Raw genomic sequence first — 23702 nt, 5'->3', positions numbered from 1 at the left:
AAAGTCCCTCACGATAGTTATCGTTTCTAACGAAAGCAAGAATAAGAGTGTGTTACATACATTTAAAGACAAATTCACTATCCCCGACTGTTGCACTGACTGTAGCAGCTTCCGCGACATGAGCTATCCGGTAGCTAGGAACTACGAGCTGCACAACAGAGCCACTTGCTTTGTTTAGGTAGGAGAGCCACAGTATTCTTCCTCCCCAAATGCCTCAAGTAAGTTCTCAAATACTGCTGTTTCACTTGGATGGATGTGGTCTTTATAGCCTATTTTTCTCGCCGTCTCCTGTTCTTCACTCGTTTCGACCCCGAGAGCCATTTAAACGTTTTGTCATGTTTACTGTTATTGCCTTATTTTCCTCTTTCATTTACAAATTCTAAGAATTTCATAGCTTACTTTCCTCTATTATTTGTTCCAAGTATGAACCTTTCCAGAGGTCTCGCCCTCCTGTAAATTCATTTATTTGAAGATACATTTAATTTTTGACCTTTTCATCTACCTACACTTTTGTACATGCTTCCGTCTGTATTATAACTATCATCATACACTCTTCCAAAAAAAATAATTTTTACTTGCTTGAACTGAACCATTAACTCCTATGTACGTGACTTGCGGAACTTTTTTTATCGATTTTGATCACTTTTATTCAGCGTAAGAAGTTCCTTGATTTTCAATATTTTTCCACGCATACTCTGTAATTTTATTTATTTCCAGAGGCTTCCCTGTTTTCCTCTATGGACCACAAAAAGTAATTACCGTCGTCTGGTTCCTTCCTCCTCGTAACTCCTTTATATCTTTCTTTGACTACAACACTTATTAATGAATTAAGTAAATAATTCTGTAAGCATACAATTATTCTTTTGATTTAATACCCAAACATGTTTCACCGCAGTTGTGGCGTCCATTTGTTTTACCACATTTATTTCCTGATTCACAATGTACTACGATTCCGTATGTCTTCAGCCTTCAGTCTTCATTCTTTTGTTTCAATATAATGAATTATCTTTTCGATTATTGAAAATAAATTTTCTTGTACTTTTGACGTATTTTCTCAGGACGTTATCCGTCTATTCCAGTTCACACTACCGCAAATGCTCTTTATATCCAAACATATTCTTTTCACTAATAAACGTAAATACCACATCGCTTCTTTAGTAGACTTTCTGATTATTGCACTTATAACTTTTCTGTAAAATTTTTCGTAGGCCTTACGCTTAACCATTAGAACGTTCGACGTATCTCACTGTCTTCGCGGCTCTATATTAGGAAATTGACTGTTACTTGATTGGTGCAATTGTCCTTTTCCGATGTCATATTTTCAATAAACAGGCATTCAGTTGTAAATTTTAGTATTTAACGTAGAAGGAAAGTGTTACATCAACTATAAATGTATCCATGAGTACATTTCTCTTTCATCACAACACTGCTGTATTCTGTTCCAGTAGGCTCCCATCTACAGATGCCGCAGCATATCCATTTCAGTGTCTCACCGTTTTTCTTGAGTTTCCTCTCCTTCAAGTCCGTATTTATGTCAACAATTTTTTACTGTCTTCTTATATCAGACAATAAATCCAAGAAGGCCAGTGTTCCACACTGACTTTTTCTACATCAATTCTTTGTAATTTAAGTTGTATACACTCAAACCTTTTATTTTTGAGTGAAATGTGTGTTTCCCTGCAATTCTTCTTCTTTTTAAAATTTCTTTTTCACTATTTGGTTCTAGAAGTCACTGTTTCCTGAAAAATTGTGACGTATCCAAATAAGAATATATGCATGCTCTTCGCTCCAATTTGATATTCTTATCCTCAGTACGGTTAACATCAGCTTTCTCTGTACATAACATGTAAATCACAACTTATCCATAAGTCCGTCATCCATCTATCTTCTACCGATTTGTCACACCAGTTACCTAACGGATGTTTAATCAGCAACAACTCAATCCTAGTATCAACGATGGTGTCCCTCACTTATCTGAAACCAAATAAAAACATTTATAGCATTATTTTGACGAGGATCTGAGTCATCCTTCTCAGAGACAAGGTTGAAAATCGGCAAAAAGCAAGAGCAAGTAGTATATACTAATGAATCTTTCAACAAAATTCTGTAATAAAGTTACATAACTTAATAATATCGTATCAGAAATCAAAATTTACCTTTCGGCAAGTGGTTCAATCATCGGGAACAGGTAGCAGGATATACAGTCGTTTTACAATTCAGAACTGTTTGACTTTGATTCCATCCACACGATTAAATCCAAAATGAAAATGTGCAGTTCTGGAATAGTCACACTAAGTATGTGTGTTCCATGGAAGTCATCCAGGAGGGAAACAATAATATTAAAATCTGTTATAGGAAACAGTGTTAAAGGAACAAAGAACTTGTTGAAAATCAGTAACTGATAATTTTTGTGAAGCTTGATCTCTCAGAAGCGCCACTGTACAATGAGCACAATTAGTCAGTATCATCAAAGTCACATTGGCTTAACGTGTTTATTTATTTACTACCATTGAAGGTGTTTATTCAACTACAGGTGAAGAACAGTCAGTAAAAAGTGTACTAGATCCCCGAATTAGCGACTGTTGCATTGATCTGAAGAATCAGTAGTATGCTGTTCACAAGTAACCATAAACCTGGAAGTCTGCTAATCGGATAAACAAGAGGGATATTTTTGGTCCCCTTAGTTTGTATCCCGAAATTAAGACTATTCAAGTTCGTTCATTGACGCACCGGTGAAAATTTCGTCACAGTTGTTCGACCCGAGTAAGTGTTTTAATATTCTCTAAATATGTGATATAAAATAAAAAATCTCTAAAATGTCTGCAACGGGCCACAGCTTTGCAACTCACACCAAAACATATGTACATAAAACACTGTGTGCTACACTGTTTTGAAAGCATCAGATACGAACAATTAAAATACCGTAATAGAAAATATCACTTAAAATTTATGCATGCAGATAACTTGATTCACATAATAAATGTTTATGTAAATAGAGAATGTAATTCAAAATTAAAAATTAATTGTATCACATTACCAATGAAATCCTGTTCAGGCACAAAATGTTTCAAACTGTTCTGCTGAACAGAGGCCGTAGGATCTTCTTTGTTCATGACAGACATTTACCTAACTGGGAAGTGTGACGACAGTATCATTAATGTCAACTCCATTAGTGTGCTCATGTAGTTTCCGCATGCGGTGTTAGAAAATGAATGTTAGTATAACAGAACCGTGGCTTTTGTGTACTATGGATTTTGGCTCAACCTCCAAGATGGGCAGCTTTCGAACCGTATAAATGCTGCTGAGATGATGCTTGTCTGCAAATTTTGGATGAGCAGTTCATTGACAACGGGTGGAAATGTTATACGGTGTCGTTTTGAGTTCAACACATCTATTGGTGAAGTAACGAATATCAGAGAAAGATGACATCACTTAGTACAATCTGTGACCATATTTAATAACCCCATGTATCGCATGTGCAAATATTTCAGCAGGTGAAGTAAATTCCTACACTGAAAGGATATTTTCGCGGTACGGAGACAGTTACAAAACTCGGAAAGAAGCTTGACTTATTTTGTACGGAATGTATCTGTAAGTAACACTTCAGAGCTTATCAGCGTAATATTAATATGGAAACATGACGTACAGGTTACACAGCATGGTATTAGTATGGAAGCATAACGTATACGTAACACATGAGGACAGTCATGAATCAGATTGACCAGGGCAGCTATGCATTACAGTACTTGGTTAGGGAGGTTGCTCCAAACAGTAACAATTACTTGGTTTCCATATAGCGTTGATGTTGACCAAGTGCTTCAGAAATCTCATTATAAAATGTCTATAAGTAATTTTGTGTGCTTGTGTAGTGATATATGAATGTAAGCTACTGACTGGCTTCGGCAGCTCTTAAAACACAACACAAAGTAACAAATTTCATTAAAAAAACTTAAAATTTTAACTGCGAGTTGCATCTGAAATCAGTGTGACCTCCTACCACAAGGTCACAGACAGTGTTCTTGTTTATATTATGTAATACATAAATATAATTAGCAGACAGGGCCAATGTATCTGGCTGTTCAGCAGTGTCGTGCTGCAATAGCGTCTAAAGAAGAGTTCATAATTATTTGTTAGTTAATGAGAATACGATTTATTATCTCCCTAATGCACTAAAAGCGTGTTTCATTATGATGTCCTTCGCTGACAGACAAAGAAACTAACATATGAGGTTACTCTTCTGACCAACGGGAAAGGATTATTTTTTGCCAAATTCCGTCACGGAATAATACGGTATGATTATGTTCATAGCAGCAGAATTGTTCATCAGTGCTGACCTCAGTTTGATGTGCATCCTGGTATGAGCTAAAATCCATATGTTGCATGAGCTTATTAAAGCGCGGGAAGAGTAACAGGCAAGTGACGGGAACATGAGAATACATCTCACCGTTGTTACTCCATGTGACCCTCACAGTCCCTGAATAGCCAAAGACAGAGTGCTTCCACCGAACGAGCATGTTGCACAGTAGTCTCGTGATGACGCTAGCCTCACAGGAGAGTGACACATATCCAGTGGCATTGTTTACACTGTTTCTATAAGCGGTTGCGTAACATTGCTTGAATAAAAGTATTGGGTATCATAGAAAGTTCCATTCCGTTAGTAACTGATAAAATTTTCAGAGTAGCATTGCAAGTGCAAGAGATAGCTTTAAGTGCTCACAAGAACTACATAAAACTCGCGAAAGTATCTAAACACTCATACTCGCCATTCAGACTAGAATAAGAGCGTGACCGTTTATTTTAAGCTTTTCATAATCCACATTATAAAATACTCCGTAGGTTTCCTGGTATTCATACAGTGGCTATAGCAGTAAATTTTGTTGTTGTTGTTGTTGTTTGTTGTTGTTTGTTTGTTATTGTTGGAGTACAGTTAGATAAACCTGCATTACATGCATTTCCTTACCCTGGATGCTGACGTCGACCAAATCTTTCTCTGTCTTTCTGCGGTATTGGTGAATGTTGTGTTGTGTGCATGGCATGCATGAATTTTCCGGACCGGGAGCAGTAGTGAGTCCACTCTCATGCGAAGACTGACATCTCATATTGGTTACAGCTCCATATAAAACAAGAAGAACTTGCAACCGCTAAGACTGTAAGCCCCGTTTATGTATATGACAGGAGACACTATGAGTATGTCAGTCTTCGAGAATTACGATCTGCTGAATCTACAATTTTCACTATCCTACGTTAGTCACTGAGACATTGCTTGTGAAGTGACTCTGTGTGCTGCGAACGTAATGCTTTCTTTGTTCTGTCTTCTCAAATTCCCAACGTAAAGCTTTCGTTGTTCTAAAACTATTGGTGTATTTTTTATTTATAGTTTTACAGTTCTTCTTCGTTTTGAAAAGTGCATCCTTTACAAGTGTTTATTTGTGCTTGTGTGTTAATTGTTTTGTATGTATTTATTCTGTGTGTATTTACACTAATAAAACATAAATGTATTGCAGTGGATGATTGCTGTATCTGCTTCCGTAGGTTTTTTCTGAAACTCGAGTTCTTCTTACAGTGTGTTATGTTATTGGAATGCTGTTAACACAGTTACAGAATTTTAATGTAACTGTAAGCCTCTACCAATCCGATAAATTATCATACCATACCTTACTTAATTAGTAGAAATTAAGTACGTTATTGCAATAAATTCTACAATTCAAAGGCACTTGTTTGGTAAAAATACAGTAATTAACATTTTCTTCACATTTAGGTGTGTTGTAAATAACAAGTCACTATAATTGAGCATGCATAGAACACCCTTATTCAAATTATCTCACTGGACTGTCTTGTAAATACGAGAGATTGTTATGGAAATAAGTTAATCTGTATATTATTTGACGACTCTTGGGCTGCATAAGCTATTAGATAAGTTCTGAGAGCTAGATAGAGATATTATATGTTTATTGGGAATGTACAGTGAATAAAAATAAATCATCGATGACATTTTATCGTAATTATTTATTCTCATTCCTTTATAAGAACTTAATAAAAGTTAATTTATAATTATAAGATCCTTCCAAACAAGTAAAAACTAATATATGATATCCTTAATATATTTTGCGACATATGATACTTCTTTTTCTGGTTTTTTCATCTTGGCTGGAACACACATGGTAATGGATTATGGGCTCTGATATGAATGATACTCTCAAACATCTCTCACACTGACACAACTGTAATTACTAAATTACACCAGATGAATATTTCTTACCACTCCTTGTATTCATTACACACATTGTTCTATTTTTTTACTATTGACGAGCATACCAAGACAATCAAGCAGTTTTAAATGAAATGTATGTCGTTTATTATTTGTTTTCTTCAGGCCACCGTATATTAACTTCAAGGATAAACGACCCTACTGCAGGCATCTTACTAAATCTCTACGACTGACATCCATTCTTTAAATTTCTAGTTTATATGCATATATATGCAGCATATTTAGCGTTGTAACCCATACGATAAAGTTCTGTTTCTAACTGGACGTAGCTGAATGCTTTCGAAAGAACACTAAAGGTGACAGGCTCCTGGATGAATAAATAATAAAAGTAAAAGAAAAGTGACGAACCACTGTAAATCAAAAGCTGCATAAATTATTTGACTAATACTAGCCAAAACAGTTTAACGTACTTCATTCCATTCCAATATGTCTGTTGGCCATACAATAAATCTTACACTATATTTTTCAGCTCATTTACTCCCGTGACAAATTACATGTTGCTAAATGCACTTAGGAAATTAATTGAGACATTCTCTCAGGTACTAGAACAATAGTATAGATACCAAGCATTACTAAAGGAAGACTGAAAAGACCATTCCACACACCAAGCAGACATGCAGGTCAACCATACAAGACGGTCATTCCTCAGTACACCGTCGATATAAGCTCCTGGTTAAGATGCTAGTACAGGTGACATAATTTTCCAAAGACATGATTTACTGGAATCTGTGACGTGGTCAGCTATTTCTGATTTAGAAGGTGGCGAGCCATAACAATAGGTTATAACATGATAACGAAAAGCGTTCATGATCTGTCAGATACATTGGTCCCGTGATCACTCGCCGCCAAAAATGATTGCTAACTCTTTATAACAACGCGTTGAAGCACGGACTGAACTGCAAATCAACTGACGTGTTTCGTTTTTCAATGAAAGAAGGTGTAATTTCAAACCTGACAAACAATGAGATTAGCCTTCGAAAGAAACTGGAATAAGGCAAAATGCACATATTTCTATGCTGAAGCATCCTATGATCATGAAGGCAGTTTTCTTGTTGTAGACGGTATTCCGACTGGCCGACTTTAGAGCAGTTACGCCATACGCAACAGGCAGCTGAGAGTTCGTAGATCCTGCGACCTCCAGAGTGCTTCACAATCTCAGATCTTACTAAACATGACTCGTATTCACTACTTACACATATATAAGTTAGGCTATTACTTTCAGCGATTCGCTCTCTCCGACTCACCAATAGGGTCCATAGTAAGCGGGGGCGAGTATTCGTCGTTCATAGCAACGTATTAGGAGATTCTTCGCACCTTTCTCCGTTGTTCACGGGTCAAAACAGAGTCCTTTTATATTCTGAGTCGCATATAGCAGAATTAAAAATCACCCACAATTATATGTTCCAGTACGTTATACGATACCTTAAATATATCCTCCCACGCGGTGTATGAGAGTGAACGGAAACGTCATCAGTACACTTTTATTCTGGTCCCACTGTGCTACACATCCTCCGATTTGTGAGCTATTCAGACCATTCCTTCGTGTGTTATAATGTTCGCAAACAGTAATACGAGTATATTAGGGATACTGGTCAACAAACTATACAGTTAATCTATGAATATCCGAACGATTTTGCTGAGTAGTTGTCTATCTCAATTACCCAGCCCCTTCGTAAAACAGTGTTATAATATCTCCTACTTCCTTCAGTGATCCCCTCGGATATATCAAGAGCTGCTCATAGTACTGGGAGGTTCCTGCCATCTGACGGTTATCACGAATTCTCACATAAAGTCCGATAATCCCATCGGCAGTTTTCCGCAGTCCGTAGCACTGTACAGATTTAACAATTACAAGCGACCACAGCTACCAAATAACACAGGTGAATGGGAAGTTTCCCAGCTAAAATAACAATTTATTTCGCACTCCAAATCTCCCCCAATCTGTTGGCGGTTGGAACATCGTTCAGACTACTCAAACTCGTCCAGCCTCTATGTAGCAACCAATTCTAGAGTCCAAATATGACACCTCCAGTAAGTTTATGCATAATCGCGTGCGGCCAATTGCCCGCTCACCTGGAACACGCACCTCTTACAGCAACTGCGGATCATACACTGTCGCGGTTTCTGTGTACAGGTATAGGAGAAACCCTTTCCTCTCTCCCAGAATTGATGGCAGTTCGAACTGTCAAGAACATTCCAAGCAATCACCTACGACAAGGCTTAGAGTCTGTAATGTCACAGTACTATGGAATGAGAATATCTCCCACAAAACGCCAACAGGAGGCAGTAAGTCGTATGTATTTCATTCATGGTAAACCACTCCGGTTTGCAGTTCAGTTCACCGTCAATGGAGCATGAAATCCAATGTGCGCCAACAGTTAAGAGGAAGTAAATCAATACGTTAGACAACAGTGAAATAGGTTGTTTAGCTGAAATTAAGGAAGCTACGAGGGAACAAGATTGCAGACCTTGTGGTAAAAACGCATCTGAGGCACTCACGCAAGCACGTCTGCAATCGCTTTCCCGATCACGTGGACGCAATTTTCTCTTTGTTTCGATAGCACATTAAGTACTTAAGGGGTCTCGGTAGGCCAGTATGTAGCCGCTGTGTCATTACATCAATGTCGCAGTGCCTCTGTGCTCATCTGCACCCTAAATCTTAACACCAAGCTTATTACTGAACTACAGCACGTCTTTCCTTTATTCACTGCAATCATCTTTAGATTCCTTCACCAAAACTACTTCACCATGCATGTAGCAGTGCTAGAAGCTTTTTACCAGTCCGCGACAGAACGCAAGCAATCAAATAATTATTTTTGACAATATACTAATACGTTGCATTGAGAATAGCGCCTATCGAGTATTAATTTTCGCAAGTAGCATTTTTGAAATGATGTCATCACTCAATGTTTACATTCACAGGGAAAATAATTTACGGTATTACTATGCATAATACGAAACTCGCTCCTGACTTATCTCAGTATCGTATCTCAATGATAGTGGATTGCGTTACCTCAGAATTACAATTACGCCCAATACTTCAGGGAGCTGTTAACTCTTACTGAGCACGACTTCAAATGGCATAGACATTGGCAACTTTTATTATTGCCGCTTCGTTTGATTGTTGCACAGTCATGGAAAATAGAGGAAATTTGGAAAGTTAATGTGTAAGCAGATACTGAAGTTGCGGTTCATTGCATATTATTTATGCTGCGTACTCGAAAGGCCTCCGTCAGACAAGCGTAAAGGACAAGAGAATACTATGACACACATGTATTCTCTATTGAGATAGCAGTGTATCAATAAATTATCTCTGTCAAAGATAAACACGCAAGCATTTTCTTTTTGTATTTGCCTTATTTTGTGGGAATTTGCTTTTGCGCTTTCCAGTTCATCAAGCTGCAGTATCACACGCATTTAAACGCTGCCGCAGCTGCACCCATTTTTATTCGGCAATTTAAATATAAATTTAGTTATCTGATTTATCATTCATTTTACTATCGCTATTGTTCTTATTGTGTTTAACTAAATTTTACTTTTCAATTAAATAAAAGCAGTGCTGCATTTTATTTTTTTGGTATTGTGCTTTTTGTTGAGATAAGCAATTATATTACCTTTGGTTCATTCTTAGCAATTTTGTACCTCACTCTGAAAAAACATGAAAAACGCACACTAAAAATTGCAACAGAAAATTACACAACGAGTACGTTAAATGGCGTTGTTTAAAACTAAAATCATACTTAATTTTAATAGGCGGAGAGGAACACAAGTTGTCGTTCGAAAGGCGCTATTGTGAGCGCTAAGATATTTCTTCCAGAAATCCTTCATTCCTTGGAAACGGTGCTCCTATGTTAGAGTCCATGCAATTGAATTCGCCATTTTCCGTACATCGAATGTGACATTATGTATTTGATAGATATATCTTCTTGCAGAAAAATGGTAACTTCGGTTTCACAATGATTACAGTACCACAATATTTCTCTTTTCTGAAATGTCCGAGATCTGACGCTCTAGTACTATAGGCTTCTAGAGAATAAACCTGTAAAAAAAAATACCACGAATGTTAATTGTATAAACATATTGAAAATAGTGCTGTTTTCGAATATCTCAATGTTTTGCTGGAGGCTATCTTCTAGAGAAACATCTGCAGCCTTGATATTAATTTATCATTTCAAAGTATGACTATAAAAATAATATTTGCATTCTTAAAGAAAAATACAGATGTTGGACATTTCGAGATAGATGACCGATCTGATTTAACGATTCCCTATTTACTTTACACCTATGACTGATCCAAGTGTATCTATAGAAATCATTACTTTCCAATATATATTTCGGGCTGGAAAACACTGTTCAAATGCATTTTCCACTCTTTTCAGCATACATCAAATGTTCACGTTTTCATATTGCATTCATTATGCACTCCCATAATTACTTCTGTATTATTTTATTGATATGCAACAGAATGAAACAACGCTAAATAAATTTCGTATGAATTTCATTTAAAACTCTACATCTGCATACATCTAGCATGTTTCAAAATTTTAAAGAGCTTATGATGAATTATAACGCTGTTTCAACGCCCTTCTGAATCACATAGCATCCCTATAAGTAAACTACTGCATGAAAGATATCAGTTCCTTGGACCTCGTGAGAGAAATACGCCTTGCCTTACACCTGAATTTTTTTTAAATTTATATTTAATAATTTTCTTTTGGTTGAGTTTTACTGAGGTGACAAAAGTCATGGGAAAACTCCTTTTTCCGCGCCTAGCGCAGAAGCTCGATGCGCCATGGTCTCAACAAGTCATTGGAAGTCCCCTGGAGAAATACTGAGCCATGCTGCGTATATAGCCGACCACAATTTGAAAGTACTTCCAGCGCAGGAGCTTGTGCTCGAACAGATATCTCGAGTATGTCCCATAAAGGTTCGATGGGATTCATATCGAACGATCTGGGTGGCCAAATCATTAGCTCAAATTGTCCAGAATATTCTTCAAACCAATCTCGAACATTTGTGACCCAAAGACATGGCGCATTCTCAGCCATAAAAATTCCATCGTTGTTTGGGAATAAATGGTCTTCAGGTAGCAGAACATAACCATTTCGAGTCAGTGATCGCTGTAGTTGGACCAGAGCATTCAGTCCATTCCATGTGAATGCAGCCAACACTATCAAGGAGACACCATCAACTTGCACAGTGCCTCTTGTTGAGCAACTCCCAGTAGTGCAGGGTCCAACCGATATAGCCACGAGCACTGGAGAGCAGCTGCAGGCAGTGTCATGTTGTAGCAATGGCACGCGCTTCGCTCGTCGGCTCCCGTAGCCCATTAACGCCAAATTTGGCCGCAGTGCCCTAACGGATACGTTCGTTGTACGCCGCACATCGATGTCTGCGGTTGTTTCGCGCAGTGTTGTCTGACAACTCTGCGCAAACGCCTCTGCTCTCGTTCGTTAAATGAAGGTCGTCGGCCTCTGCGATGTCCGTGTTGAGAGATAATGCCTGATGTGGTATTCTCGGCACACACTTGATATTGTGGGTCTCTGAGTACTGAATTCGCTAACGATTTCCGAAAAGGAGTGTCCAATCCGTCTAGCTCCAACTACCATCCCGCCTTCAAAGTCTGTTAGTTCCCGTCGTGCAGGCATAATCACAGCGGATACCTTTTCACGTGACTCACCTGAGTAAAAACGATAGCTCCGCCAACGCGCTGTCCTTTTATACTTGTGTACGCAATATTGCCCCGACCCCTGTGTACGGGCATATCGCTAACCTACGACTTGTCACCTCAGTGTTACCACCTACATAACAGGATCAGTAAAGATAGTGCACTGTAATCATTGTGAAACCGTTGGTAGAGGTACATGTTTCTTCAAAGTGCTTTGGATACAACTACAGACACACGCATACTCGCGTGCCTACAAAGTAACACACTTTTTCGCACAACCACACGCCTCCTCAAACAAAAAAACAGCCATATACAAAACAGCCAATGCCTTTGAATGTGTGCCCCGTGGCTTATAGTTTCCGCAATAACTGTTTGTTGGTGTTGAGTGTAGGAGCAAGAGCCCAGTGTGATCCATTGCAGGGGCGTAGCGATGAGCCCTGCGACTCTGGGGAATGTATACCCCTGCGCGCCCAGAGCGTGTAGCGGCACAGTCTGCTGGCAGGCGCACCTGAGGTGAGTGCAGAGCCGAGGCGGCGCGAACACGGTAATGTGCTAGCACTAATACACCGCGTCTTTCCGACCCTCCATTTCTAACTGTCCCGCCGCCCAAAGCTTTGACTACTTTTCTCCGACTGCATCCACCATAACAATGGCTTACAGCATACAAGTTAACTCTGAACCTTTCTTCTATTATTATCTTGTAAAATATGCATAACCCATCACTTTATAATCCTCTCCTAGCTAATATTTGTTTATGAATTTCATGCTGATAGCACGAAAATCAGATTTTCTTTCATTCCATTACTGAACAACAACCTGGTACCCAAATACATGCCGTTGTGACAAGCTGTATGTTTTTCTCTAGTATGAGTTGCTGCAGTCGAATATTCTTTGTTACCTTCTTGTGATATAATCCTAAATTTTCAGAGTTAGTCCCTATTTTCCAACCTTGGTACAATAATATCTCTCGATTGCTGCACGAAAAAGTGAGGTGCGCTAAATTTTGTTACTGCTACATGCGAAACTTTGCGCAAGATATGTGTGGTGTTCGTATTCAGACCTTGAGTACAGGTTAATTGTTATAAATGATGTTATGCAATAATATGTCTGGAAATGTCTGGTTTTGCGAAATACTTTTATAAACAAAGGTGCTACAGATTTTACATTCTCTGAGCGAAATAATTGCTAATAGAGTACTAGATCTTTCCCGTTGCGGCAGATGATCACAATAAATCTTCAGAATATACTCCATCTGCTTCACTGCAGCTCTGGACGCATCGAACAGTGGATTGTCCACAACTTCGCAATAATCGCAGAGTTATTGCAAATGATTTCTCATGCATCCACGATGGGTTCCTCATTCTAATACTCACTGGCATGCTCTAAGAATTTTATATGCCGTATTAATCGATCATTTCCTCGTTTCTTGGAACAAAACCTTCATACGAGGGGTATTCAATTAGTAAAGTAATATTTTTTTTCTCGGCCAACTTCTATAGAAAAAGTGCAAAATTTGTTGTGGTGCATCGTGCAAAATTTCCCCTTCAACTCCTCAAATTTCATAAAAGTAGGGTAGATATACGTAGCCTTAACAATGGCGTCCAAGCAGCAGGCTGTCACAGAGTCTTTTGGCGAAAAGCAAGACTATCGCAGTTAGTCAGAGGCTCTCGCAGAAGAAAGCCGTCCGATCTCCTTCTTGCCAGTCGGATGCACATAGCTGTCGCTCCTGCAACATTGTAACGAGCGGACACACTCAGACGAAGTGGTCAACGGACTACAATCAGACACCTCGCTGCTCAACTGGACATATTTGTTGGTAGCGCTGACACACTCGTCTGCCTCCTGAGGTACTCAAAGGTGTTTGACCGCAGAGTTACTCGCCGCGGGACAGAATACCAGAAAGAGCAACGAAGTACCGTGACAAAGCAAGATTTCACACAAGTCTAAGCACCCGAGAAAAGCTTACAAAACATCAGTTGACTGTTCTTCCTCATCTACCTCAAAGCACGAATCTGGCACCATCCAACTTCCATCTGTTTAGCCCAATGAAGGATGCACTCCACGGGAAGAACTACGTGGGTGATGGGGAGGTTACTGATGCCGCAAGCAGTTGGCTCCGCCGTCAACAGCCCCCCCCCCCCTCCTCTTCCTCAGACAGGTGGCGTAAGTCTGTAGCTCTGAACGGAGATTATGGTGAAACAAAGGTTTTTGTAGCCAAAATAGTGGGGAATAATATGGTGTAGTGAAATCCTGAATAAAACTAACCTGATTTAAGAAAAAATGTGTTGTATTACTTATGGAACCCTCCCCCACTCGTATTTACGGTTCAAAAGCAAACAAACTTAACATTCACAATAAATAGGCATGTATATATTTTATGTGAAGTCACCACCGTTCCATTATATACAAAACACACATTCCCTCGTACTTTTAGAGCATCATTGTCCAGAATAGATGGAGCAGTCGATACTAGAAAGTCCCATTTCATACTATCCGAACGAGGACGCTGTAAAAAGTTTATGTCTACAAGAGAGTAGCCATTAATAGCAGTCCTCGCTTTAATACAGTACAGTTTCTGATACAAAGCTTGCGTAGTGCATCGTGGATTTTTGTCTGCTAACAGATGTTCATTGGACACGTTTGTGATTCCGTCTGGCCTGTATATGGTACCACACGTAAAAATCTTGAAACTCTGCAGCTTTCGCAGGTGTTCGTTGGATGCGGTATACGAAACACGCTGCAGACGCTGTGGTTACATCGGCTGTTCATCAAGCATTGCTCATGCAGTATTTTCGTCAGACTTTCTACGTCATCGCCAACATACTGCAGAATACTGTGCTCTGTGTCATACATACGGGAGATTCTTCGTTTCTTGGGTCCACAGTTCGCTGTGTTATGTGCTATGTCTCCATAATTATATGTGAACCGAAACTCCATTCCTCGAACTCAAGAACAATTAAAACAGCTTCGTCATTAAACAAAATCGTACGCTGTCCTTTAGGTGTCTCGCGAAAAGTGTTACGAAGATAAAATTAGAGAGAGTCGAGCCCTCACGGACCCTCCAGAGCAATCATTCTTTCCCGAACCATTCACGACTGGAACAGAAGAAGTGGGAAGTGACAGCGGTACACAAAATACCCTCCGCCACACATTGCAAAGTAGCTTACAGAGTATAGATGTAGATGTATGCCACTCCGTATACAACTGGCAGACCAGACATTTCCAGACATGTTTTCTTAACACTTCTTACTCCGAAATCTATCCACAAAGTTTGCCCACGGAATTCCGATTAATCCTGTATACCGGAATGTATTTTGTCTTAACAGGTCTTCTTGCATGTCAGTTGTTTCCCTAAACAAGTGGTACCATTTCTGTCTTCAGTGAGCTACTGTGTTGAACGATGTCAATACAAACACATTTAAGTAAAGAGTTGGGTTGACTTATCAGTCATTCTATCCGAGAGAAACGGCAACAGCTGCGAAACGCCACAAAATGTTTCATTTTAAATAATTAGAGCATCAACGGCCTTTTCGTTTGAATTACTACTTACGAAATGTGTTTTCAAATTGATTCAGCTTTTATCGCCGCTTAGGTGCACTGCTCTTATAACAGAAACCTGTGACCATATCCATGCCTCATTCTTCTTCAGCAGATTTCAACAAAATACATCAATGGCAGATTATGAAGACAAAAAACTACCCGATACAGATAGTAAATTTTATTTTACATTTAAATCTATTAAGTAAGAACTCACCTTCTTGTCAATGTCGATTTGTGCTGCTCTTTAATAGACGAATTTCAAAGTGCTACCACATTACCAAGTTCTGCGAAAAAAAGAGATTTGTATGGTCTCTAAGCACGTATTACTTCCCGTATCCTTGCTCCAGGTCGTACGTGCAATCAATATGGAAATAACACTGCATTCGAAAAGCACTTCTTATAGGTTTAATTTACTCCACGCGATAACCCAGTGCCCTAGAAATGAGATGTAGGAAGATATAGAATAATCGTGAGGCTTAGAATGAGTTTAGAAATCGATTTAACCAAGCAGAATAATTTGTAGATGCAGTGTGAACCCAAATGAAAGTACTTTATGGTCTGTTTTTAGAGATTTGGTGCATAAATTTCCAATGTCTGCTGTTGAATTCCTGGTAGCACAGACAATAAAGTTTCCACATTAGCATAGAATTAGCTCTAAGGGCTTAGAGAAACGTGTTATTTCAGGTTGTAGAGACCGTTGTAAGAAGGTGATTGCATACTGTTGCCCAGTACTCAAAACATACTTCATGTCTGGAAGGCCTTCACGTTCGATGATGCATAGGAAATATGTGTTGATACATCTACAGTCACAGCTGCTCGACCTGACGTGAATGATAGCTGTTAGAAGCGACGAACCATACAGATAGAACAGATCAGAAAGACACCTCTACACTTCGCAATGTGGGATTCCGGTATTTTCAGTTCCATTACTGAACTTAATGAAGAAGTTCCTCTGCTTAGTGCTTAAAAATATACCGTTGAACATTCTTAAAGACGAATTCCAGAGACGTGGAAAACTCCGGTCTCAAAACTAGAAGCAAAATTATACACAAAAATAGAACTTTGATAATCCTTAAAGTCTCTGCAAAGCAAAGAACGAGACGAAGAAAAAACTCAGAATTGAACTGACAACTGACCACGTCTGAATCTACACTTTACTCAACAACAGGTGATACGCGGCCATTAGTTGTCAAGTGATGTGGTTTAACAGTGATTCGTCAGGGTATTCCACGTAGGACGTAATTCACAGTGTGTAAGAGCGCTTAAGCGAAGTGGTTCTGTCTACATAGCTCTACATGTGAAAGGCTCCTGCACAGTATTTGTCGGTAAAGTAAAGAAGAATTACAGAAGAAACAGCAACCAATGGACGTGGTGTCCGCCTCGCATGAATAGAACCAAACTGACCCGTAGCCGCCTGAGCAGCAGCGGCGGCCGCACAGCCGAGGTGACATCATTCTGCATTTCTGTACTTTTCTTCTGCATGCCTGTCTGCCTGCTGCACGCGTTCTATGAACCCTGAGCTGATCACCCACTCTTTGTATCTGCACCTGCACCTAGACAAGCCTTGCGTGTTTTTCGCACTAGCGGACCATCCCATTGACACTCTTGTCAAGGTACAAGACCTAGTAGTTGCCCAAAGTAATTACTATATGCTCATTTAAACATAGCAATGACTAAACGTGATACCTACAAAGCTTGTTATTTGTTATGGTAGTAATCCTACTTTCAATTCTTAACAGGTCTGTTATAGCTATATACTCATTCTAGCAAATACGGGGTGGTTCACAATTCATGTTAGGCACTTCTAGAGGCTGTAGAGGGGACTTGATAGATCAAGTTTCACACACGAACTCATGTCCGGAAACATCATCCAAACACCTACAGAGCGTCAATAAGGAAAAAAGGTCTAATAAACATGAGCACTTGTTCAATAGAGGAGATGTGTTTCACTGTAGCATTTTAGGGCAGATGTTTACTGGACATTTTTTTTTTCCTTTTTGTGGTCCATGCTACTACCTTTGATAGTTGCCTACCCTACAATCTTAGCAACAGCAGTACCAGTACATGTACGCCAGTCAGAGGTATCAGAACGGTTTTCTCTTATAACTTCCGACTCGTTCGTTTCCGGTACAGGGAACCTTACTTCAGATTAATACATTTATCCTTCTTCATTTTGGACAGTTTGTGACATCATAACGGAATCATTCTGTATACACATACATTTACAGGCACCGGCGACTGTAATTGTGACCCTCTGTAACGTTGGTGGGCGACCTTCCCGTATTTGGGTTCCTATGTTAAACTTAGTCTATCATGCCCCTCTACAGCCTCCAGAAGCGTGAAACATGAATCATGTTTCAAAGATCAAACTCCTACAAATTGGATAACGGACTAAGAATAATCACCAAAATTATTAAATAGAAAAATGATCGACTTTATGCAATAATACGTTTTAATTGGTTTTTATCGCCTTCAGAAGACACAGTCGGTCTCAGTTATGAATGAGTCCATGTATTTGCAAGTGTCTTAGCAGAATGTACGAAAGAATAAAGAACTTGTAATGGTATCACATCCTCATTATTGCCTCTGTTTGCCGTTTAATGCAAACCTGTTTTTGATATATTTTTTTAAATGCTAGATTTAAACATCAGATCTGCAATATTGACATGTAGGACAAACGGTCTAAGATTTAAGATTTTTATGAAAAGTACCAAAAGTGCAGTTTCATTTATTGTGTTTCAGAGTTTACGAAGGAACTATCGCCTTGGATAATGACATTGAACTGCAAGGAGCAAACTGAACAAATTTGTAAATAAGTAGATCGAACTAAAGTGCTATAATCATGTGACAGCAGTCTCACGTAGAATCTGAACAACGATGTCTACATCCTTCAACAGTGTCAATGAGAATGTCCGCTTATAAATAATTGTTTACATATGCAACAATGTAACACTGTAAGAATTCTTGTAATGCTTATACATGTTATACAAGTATTTGAGTATTTAGTAGTCGTTGCCAGCATTAACGAAACCTTATTTCTTTTCAATTTACCTCTGCAATAAAGTACTTTGTAATACATTCAACAGTTATTCACAGAAATTAGATTCCCAAGAAAATATGGCGCCACTTTAGAGACAGCGTGGAAACTTGCAGATCTATTAACTACATAAGTTTCTGTGTCTACATTTAGATTAAGAGTAGCGACTACAGTTAGCTGCAGAACCGCCTCCATATTAACCGCTCTAATACTTTTAAATCTGGCTATAATATCGTGCTAGTTTGTAAGCAGAAATTGCTTTAGTGTTGTTCAAAATACTCGCTACTCGTTGAAACAAATATTACTCACATAGAAAAATAGATTTCATAATAGCAATGGAATATTACAGTATATTTTAGGATAGGTTAATAGATTCACACAGTATTAGTAGTATTATAAGGTCTTAGTAATGAGTTCATTATTTATCATTGTGTGTTACAATAGTAGGTCGATAGTTTTTAGTGTGTTAGTAAGATATTTAGCAGATGCATGAGGCACAATTTTCTTGGAATTGTTTTTTATGACAATTCGCATTAGCGCTGCTCCTTGGAAAACAGTTTCCTACTGTATTTAGCTGCAGGAGGGCAGTAGCTGCTTAAAAAAAATGAAATAAATAGAAAAACATCTACACCTTTAGTTCTTGAGCTTTTTTTCATTACATCCAAATCAGTTCTGTATTTCCAGAGGACAGTAGCTAACGCGAATATGAAATGGTGACAGTGGACGAGGGAACCCCAGAAGTAGCTAAAACGTAACTGTTCCGACAAAAAACACACTGGGGCACTGTGTCCTCGATTTACTGAGCAAGTCACTCCACTTTTCATGTGAGATCAGAATCGCATATAAACATTACTGTTTCAGGTTCTAAGTCTGAACCGTATGTAAGATGGAATATTCTTCAGAAAGTTGATCCTCCAAGACTGAAGTAACATACTTCAACGGTACAAGCCGAGTAACACGATTTCTAGGAACTATATTGCACATTATTTAATTAGGTGCAATGTCAAATTAAAAATAGATATCGATTTCCTCTGCTCTGTTTCTAGGCATGCAAGAATTCCATAGTGAGTGACATTATGTGCACCTGATAGTTTTCAGACATGTATATTCAACAAACGCAAATATACGAATATATGGTTTCGTGGCAACATGTACTGGTAAAATTCTCCCGTGCTTCCAGCTGGGTCAAGTAGTTTAAGATCCACAAGCTTTCGGCAGAGTACTCTTCCGCCATTGTCAAGTGGTGACTCTTTTGGTAGCTGCTAGCGTCCTTACACAGCCGCGCTGCTTTCTGTGACGTCACTTGCGCTCGCTCGAAGCCTACGAGGAGGACAGGCCGGGGCGCGTAGGTGGCGAAGGCAGGCCCGGTCTCGCTCGCTCGCTCAACTCACCAGACTACGTTTCTGCGCCTGTTAACTCGTAACTAGGTATGTACGTACAAACGAGAATTGCATCGTCTACTGGAATCCGCTATTATGGAGTCTTACTGTTATTAGTCCTACAATGATCGGAACTCCATAGCCCTACTTATAATTTGTTACGGCTGTACTGCGATACAATAAAATTAAAATCATGCCAAAATGATTATTAGTTGCTCAAGGCACCACTTCTTGTATGAAATGAGGACCGTTAAGCAGAAGAGACTAAATGCTATAAACAAGCCGTTATACCATTTATATCGAGTACTGATCTTGAATTACATTTTGCTGTATTACTGTTCATCAGCAAAACTTCATAATAGCAGATTCCAGTAGAATATGCAATCGTCGTTAGTACGCACACGCCCAGCTGCGAGTTCTCAGGTTTAGAAACGCATTTTGTCTGCTGAGCTGAGCGAGTGAGCGAGTTCAGGCCTACCTTCGTGACGCACGCGCCGCGGCCTGAATTTCTCGTGGGCCTCGCGTTCGCTCCAGCGCCAAGATAATGCTTTCGTTGCGCGCCAGCCACGTCCGCTTCAACTTTCCGATGGCCGGGTCCCAAGCTGTCCTTAGCTGCAGGCCGCTATCCTTACTAAGGGCATTGTCACAAATTTTTATCCCGATCGCTTCTTTTATGACGTTATCCGGGAAATTATTATTCCGTGTAATGATAGATATCGCATCGAATGCAAAATTATGTCCGTTTTCTAGAGCTTGCTGTGCTATTACACATTTCTCGGGATATCAAAGCTGAAAACGTCTCTCGTGTTCTATACAGCGCTGTTCAATAATCCTGCAGTCTATCCTACATCAAATTGTCCACACCCACATGCTATTTTATATACTCCTGGCTTTCTGAAACATACATGTTTTTTCAAAGGCCTCATGAGTTGGTAAATTTTTACTAAAGCCCCGAAGACTTTAAAATCCACCCGAATCCTGTCCACACGGACCAATATCTGCATGCTAACATCTATCACCATACTTCGCAGAAATGTTTTGTTTTGAAGACCTAGGTGCATCAAGAGGAATCCACCTCAGACGCTGCCGACGGAACTGAGCCACTGACGGAAAGTGCCGTATTCGAGCAAAATTGCTACGACAAGCACCAGCTTCCGCAACCCATCTTTCCGAAAATACGTAAGCAGAAGGACTTCGAGGAGGACAAGACAAAACTTGCGTTGTTGTCGTTCAGTGACCAAGTAACACGACATATTAGCCGGCTCCTAAAGAAACATAAAATCGAATCGGTCTTCAGGGCTCCAGTTTAAATTCGTTAAGTCATGAGGCCTGTGAAAGAGGATGTAAGCCTGAAAACGCCAGTAGAGTACAAAACACCTTGTGGCTGCAGACAATTTTATGTAGGACAGACAATGCATACTACCGACCAACGCTGTGTAGAACACGAGAAATGTTTTCAGCTTCGGTACCCTAAGAAATCAACGGTAGCAAAGCATGCTCTAGAAAACGGACTAAATTTCGTATTCGACGGGACATCTGGTAGTACACGGACTAATAGTTTCTGGGATAGCGTCGTGAAAGAAGCCATCGATACAAAAATTTGTGACATCGGGAGGTTGTAGCGGACGCATAAAACTGTGCGGTTGTGCAGTAAAAACGTTATCTTATTTGTTGCTGAAGGGCGAGCGCAAATGACGTCATAGAAGACAGCACGGTTATGTAAGAACGGTAGCTGCAACCAATTACGACTTAACAATGGTCGAGGAGTACTCTGCCGAAAAGTGGATTTTAAGCTGCTTAATGCAGCTGGAGGCCCTAGAGCATTTTATCAGCAAAAATCTTTATCATTTTCACATATAAATTAGAAGTATTGTTACTTTCCTTTTCATATCACGCGATACGTAGGAAGTTCTGTGTCTCTAAAAATACGTAAACACTGTTCGCAACAGAACTCACATTCCTGTTCCACTTATTTCAAATGTTGCCTTCCTAAGAACGCCAAAGTCCTAACCTCGTACTTAAAGTCTGGGGACAGCCAAAGCCATCGTGAGCTGGCAAGAAAAGTCCAGGCAGATGCAGTGCAAGCACTAGCAAGGTTATCTTTAGCAAATAATCTTTGTGGCGGAACCGTAATAGACAAGTGACTTGCTCTAATGAACATCGCGCTTAAAAAGTCATTGGTGTCGCTTCGCCGATCTCACAGATGTCTCGCGAACCCAACGACCGCCGCAGCCACGGCGTAAACGACGTTCGGAGTAAGTCTAGCTCGTTCTTCGGTATATTCTTTTCCCTGTCAGTACTGTTGGCTACCGGAGATGCATTACTTATTCGTGAATGTAGCGTCTACTATAAGAAGCATTATAATTAAGTTAGCCCTCAGGCATTCTGTGTTCGTAGTCCTTCACCATAATTCCCGCTGCCCAAGAAAGATGAAATGACAGATTCACTTACGGCAGTTCTTTTGTCTTAACTTTTCAAGAACATGATATGGTACCAAGAAAGTATCCAGAACTATTCAGACTTTGATCTGAGGAACAAGCTACGGAAGGGGTTACCTCGTGATATAACTCTCGCTCTATTTGGTCAACAGACTGAGATTATCAAAACATGTGTTATGCTTGCACTTAAATCAATGTTGACCCCGTGAAAGACCAAACACTTGAAATTGCTATGCACATAATATTCGTATGTGTTCATTCGCTGTTCAGTGAAGCTTTTTCTGGCTAAAGAACAGAATCGCAGTCTGTTGGCCATAACCGACCATCTTGCGACGCCAGACTGCCGATGCCGGCTCATGTACGCAAGGACGAGTTTCAGTACACAGGATATCTGGAAGAAATTTTACATCCTTCAGAATTAGAGACTACTATTTGAATGTTATTAGCAAATGTAAATTGAAACAAGTCCCAGGTGATGAATTCTCACGACATGGCGATTCTCCTTCTAAGAGGCTTCGTGTTCAGGTCTAGCGACAGTTAATAACTAGGCGAAACGGTTGAGTCGATGCGCCATGGTCCACTAAACTACAGGCTACGGCAGGAACATCAGAGATTGCTCAGCTCTCTCACTGGAGCTGCGCTCTGATCCTGATACATGTACATGACCCCATGTCGTGTTGTCAAGCTCCCAACCTCCTTTAATATTCTGAAGACGTGTTTATTCGACACCCGTCAGTGAAGTTGAGTTGCTGAATATCCGGCGACAATAACATCAGTACATAAAAACATCCATATCTATAAAATGATCGCATACCTCTTATGTGACTGTGTCACACCTAAAATGAAACATTCGGAAATACGTGGAAAAATTAAATTACGGTTCGCTTTTACGTGGATCATGTGCAGTGATTTTTTTAAAAAAAATTCGTATTATTACAGGAAACTAATATGGCTGTTTGTTCATATTGCTTCCCTGTGTGTAAAGGAAATGAATAATGTCTCATTCAGAATTAAGATTTTCGACAAACTAACAAATTAGGAAGTATGATTAACGATTCCTTTTACAATGTCTAATGAATTTATAAATAAATTTACAGGTATGATAGTTCAAAGAACGTAGAACTAATCGGAATGAGAAGTAAACAACAATTTACTGTTCTTTGTTTAGTGATTTTGCTTTTCTTTTTTTATTTTACGCACTCCAGCTAAAGGCCTTGCCACAGTGGTAACACCGGTTCTCTTCATATCGTCGAAGTTAAGCGTTCTCCGGCTTGAATAGCATTTACATTTGCGACCGCCCGGTCCGCCGAGCGCTGTTGGCAGGCGGGGTGCACTCAGCCCTTCTGAGATTGAGTAGCTACTTTATTAAGAA

General features: G+C 39.5%; 1 protein-coding gene across 4 annotated transcripts in view; it reads left to right on the top strand.

Moving 5' to 3' along the window:
- The window catches only part of LOC126354246 (potassium voltage-gated channel protein Shab), a 1056422-nt gene that overhangs the window by 924518 nt on the left and 108202 nt on the right, over window positions 1–23702 (top strand). The window lies entirely within an intron of this gene.

Source organism: Schistocerca gregaria, chromosome 3 (assembly GCF_023897955.1).
Source record: "Schistocerca gregaria isolate iqSchGreg1 chromosome 3, iqSchGreg1.2, whole genome shotgun sequence".
Classification (NCBI taxonomy): Eukaryota; Metazoa; Arthropoda; class Insecta; order Orthoptera; family Acrididae; genus Schistocerca; species Schistocerca gregaria.
This window is presented reverse-complemented; position numbering and strand designations above follow the sequence as displayed.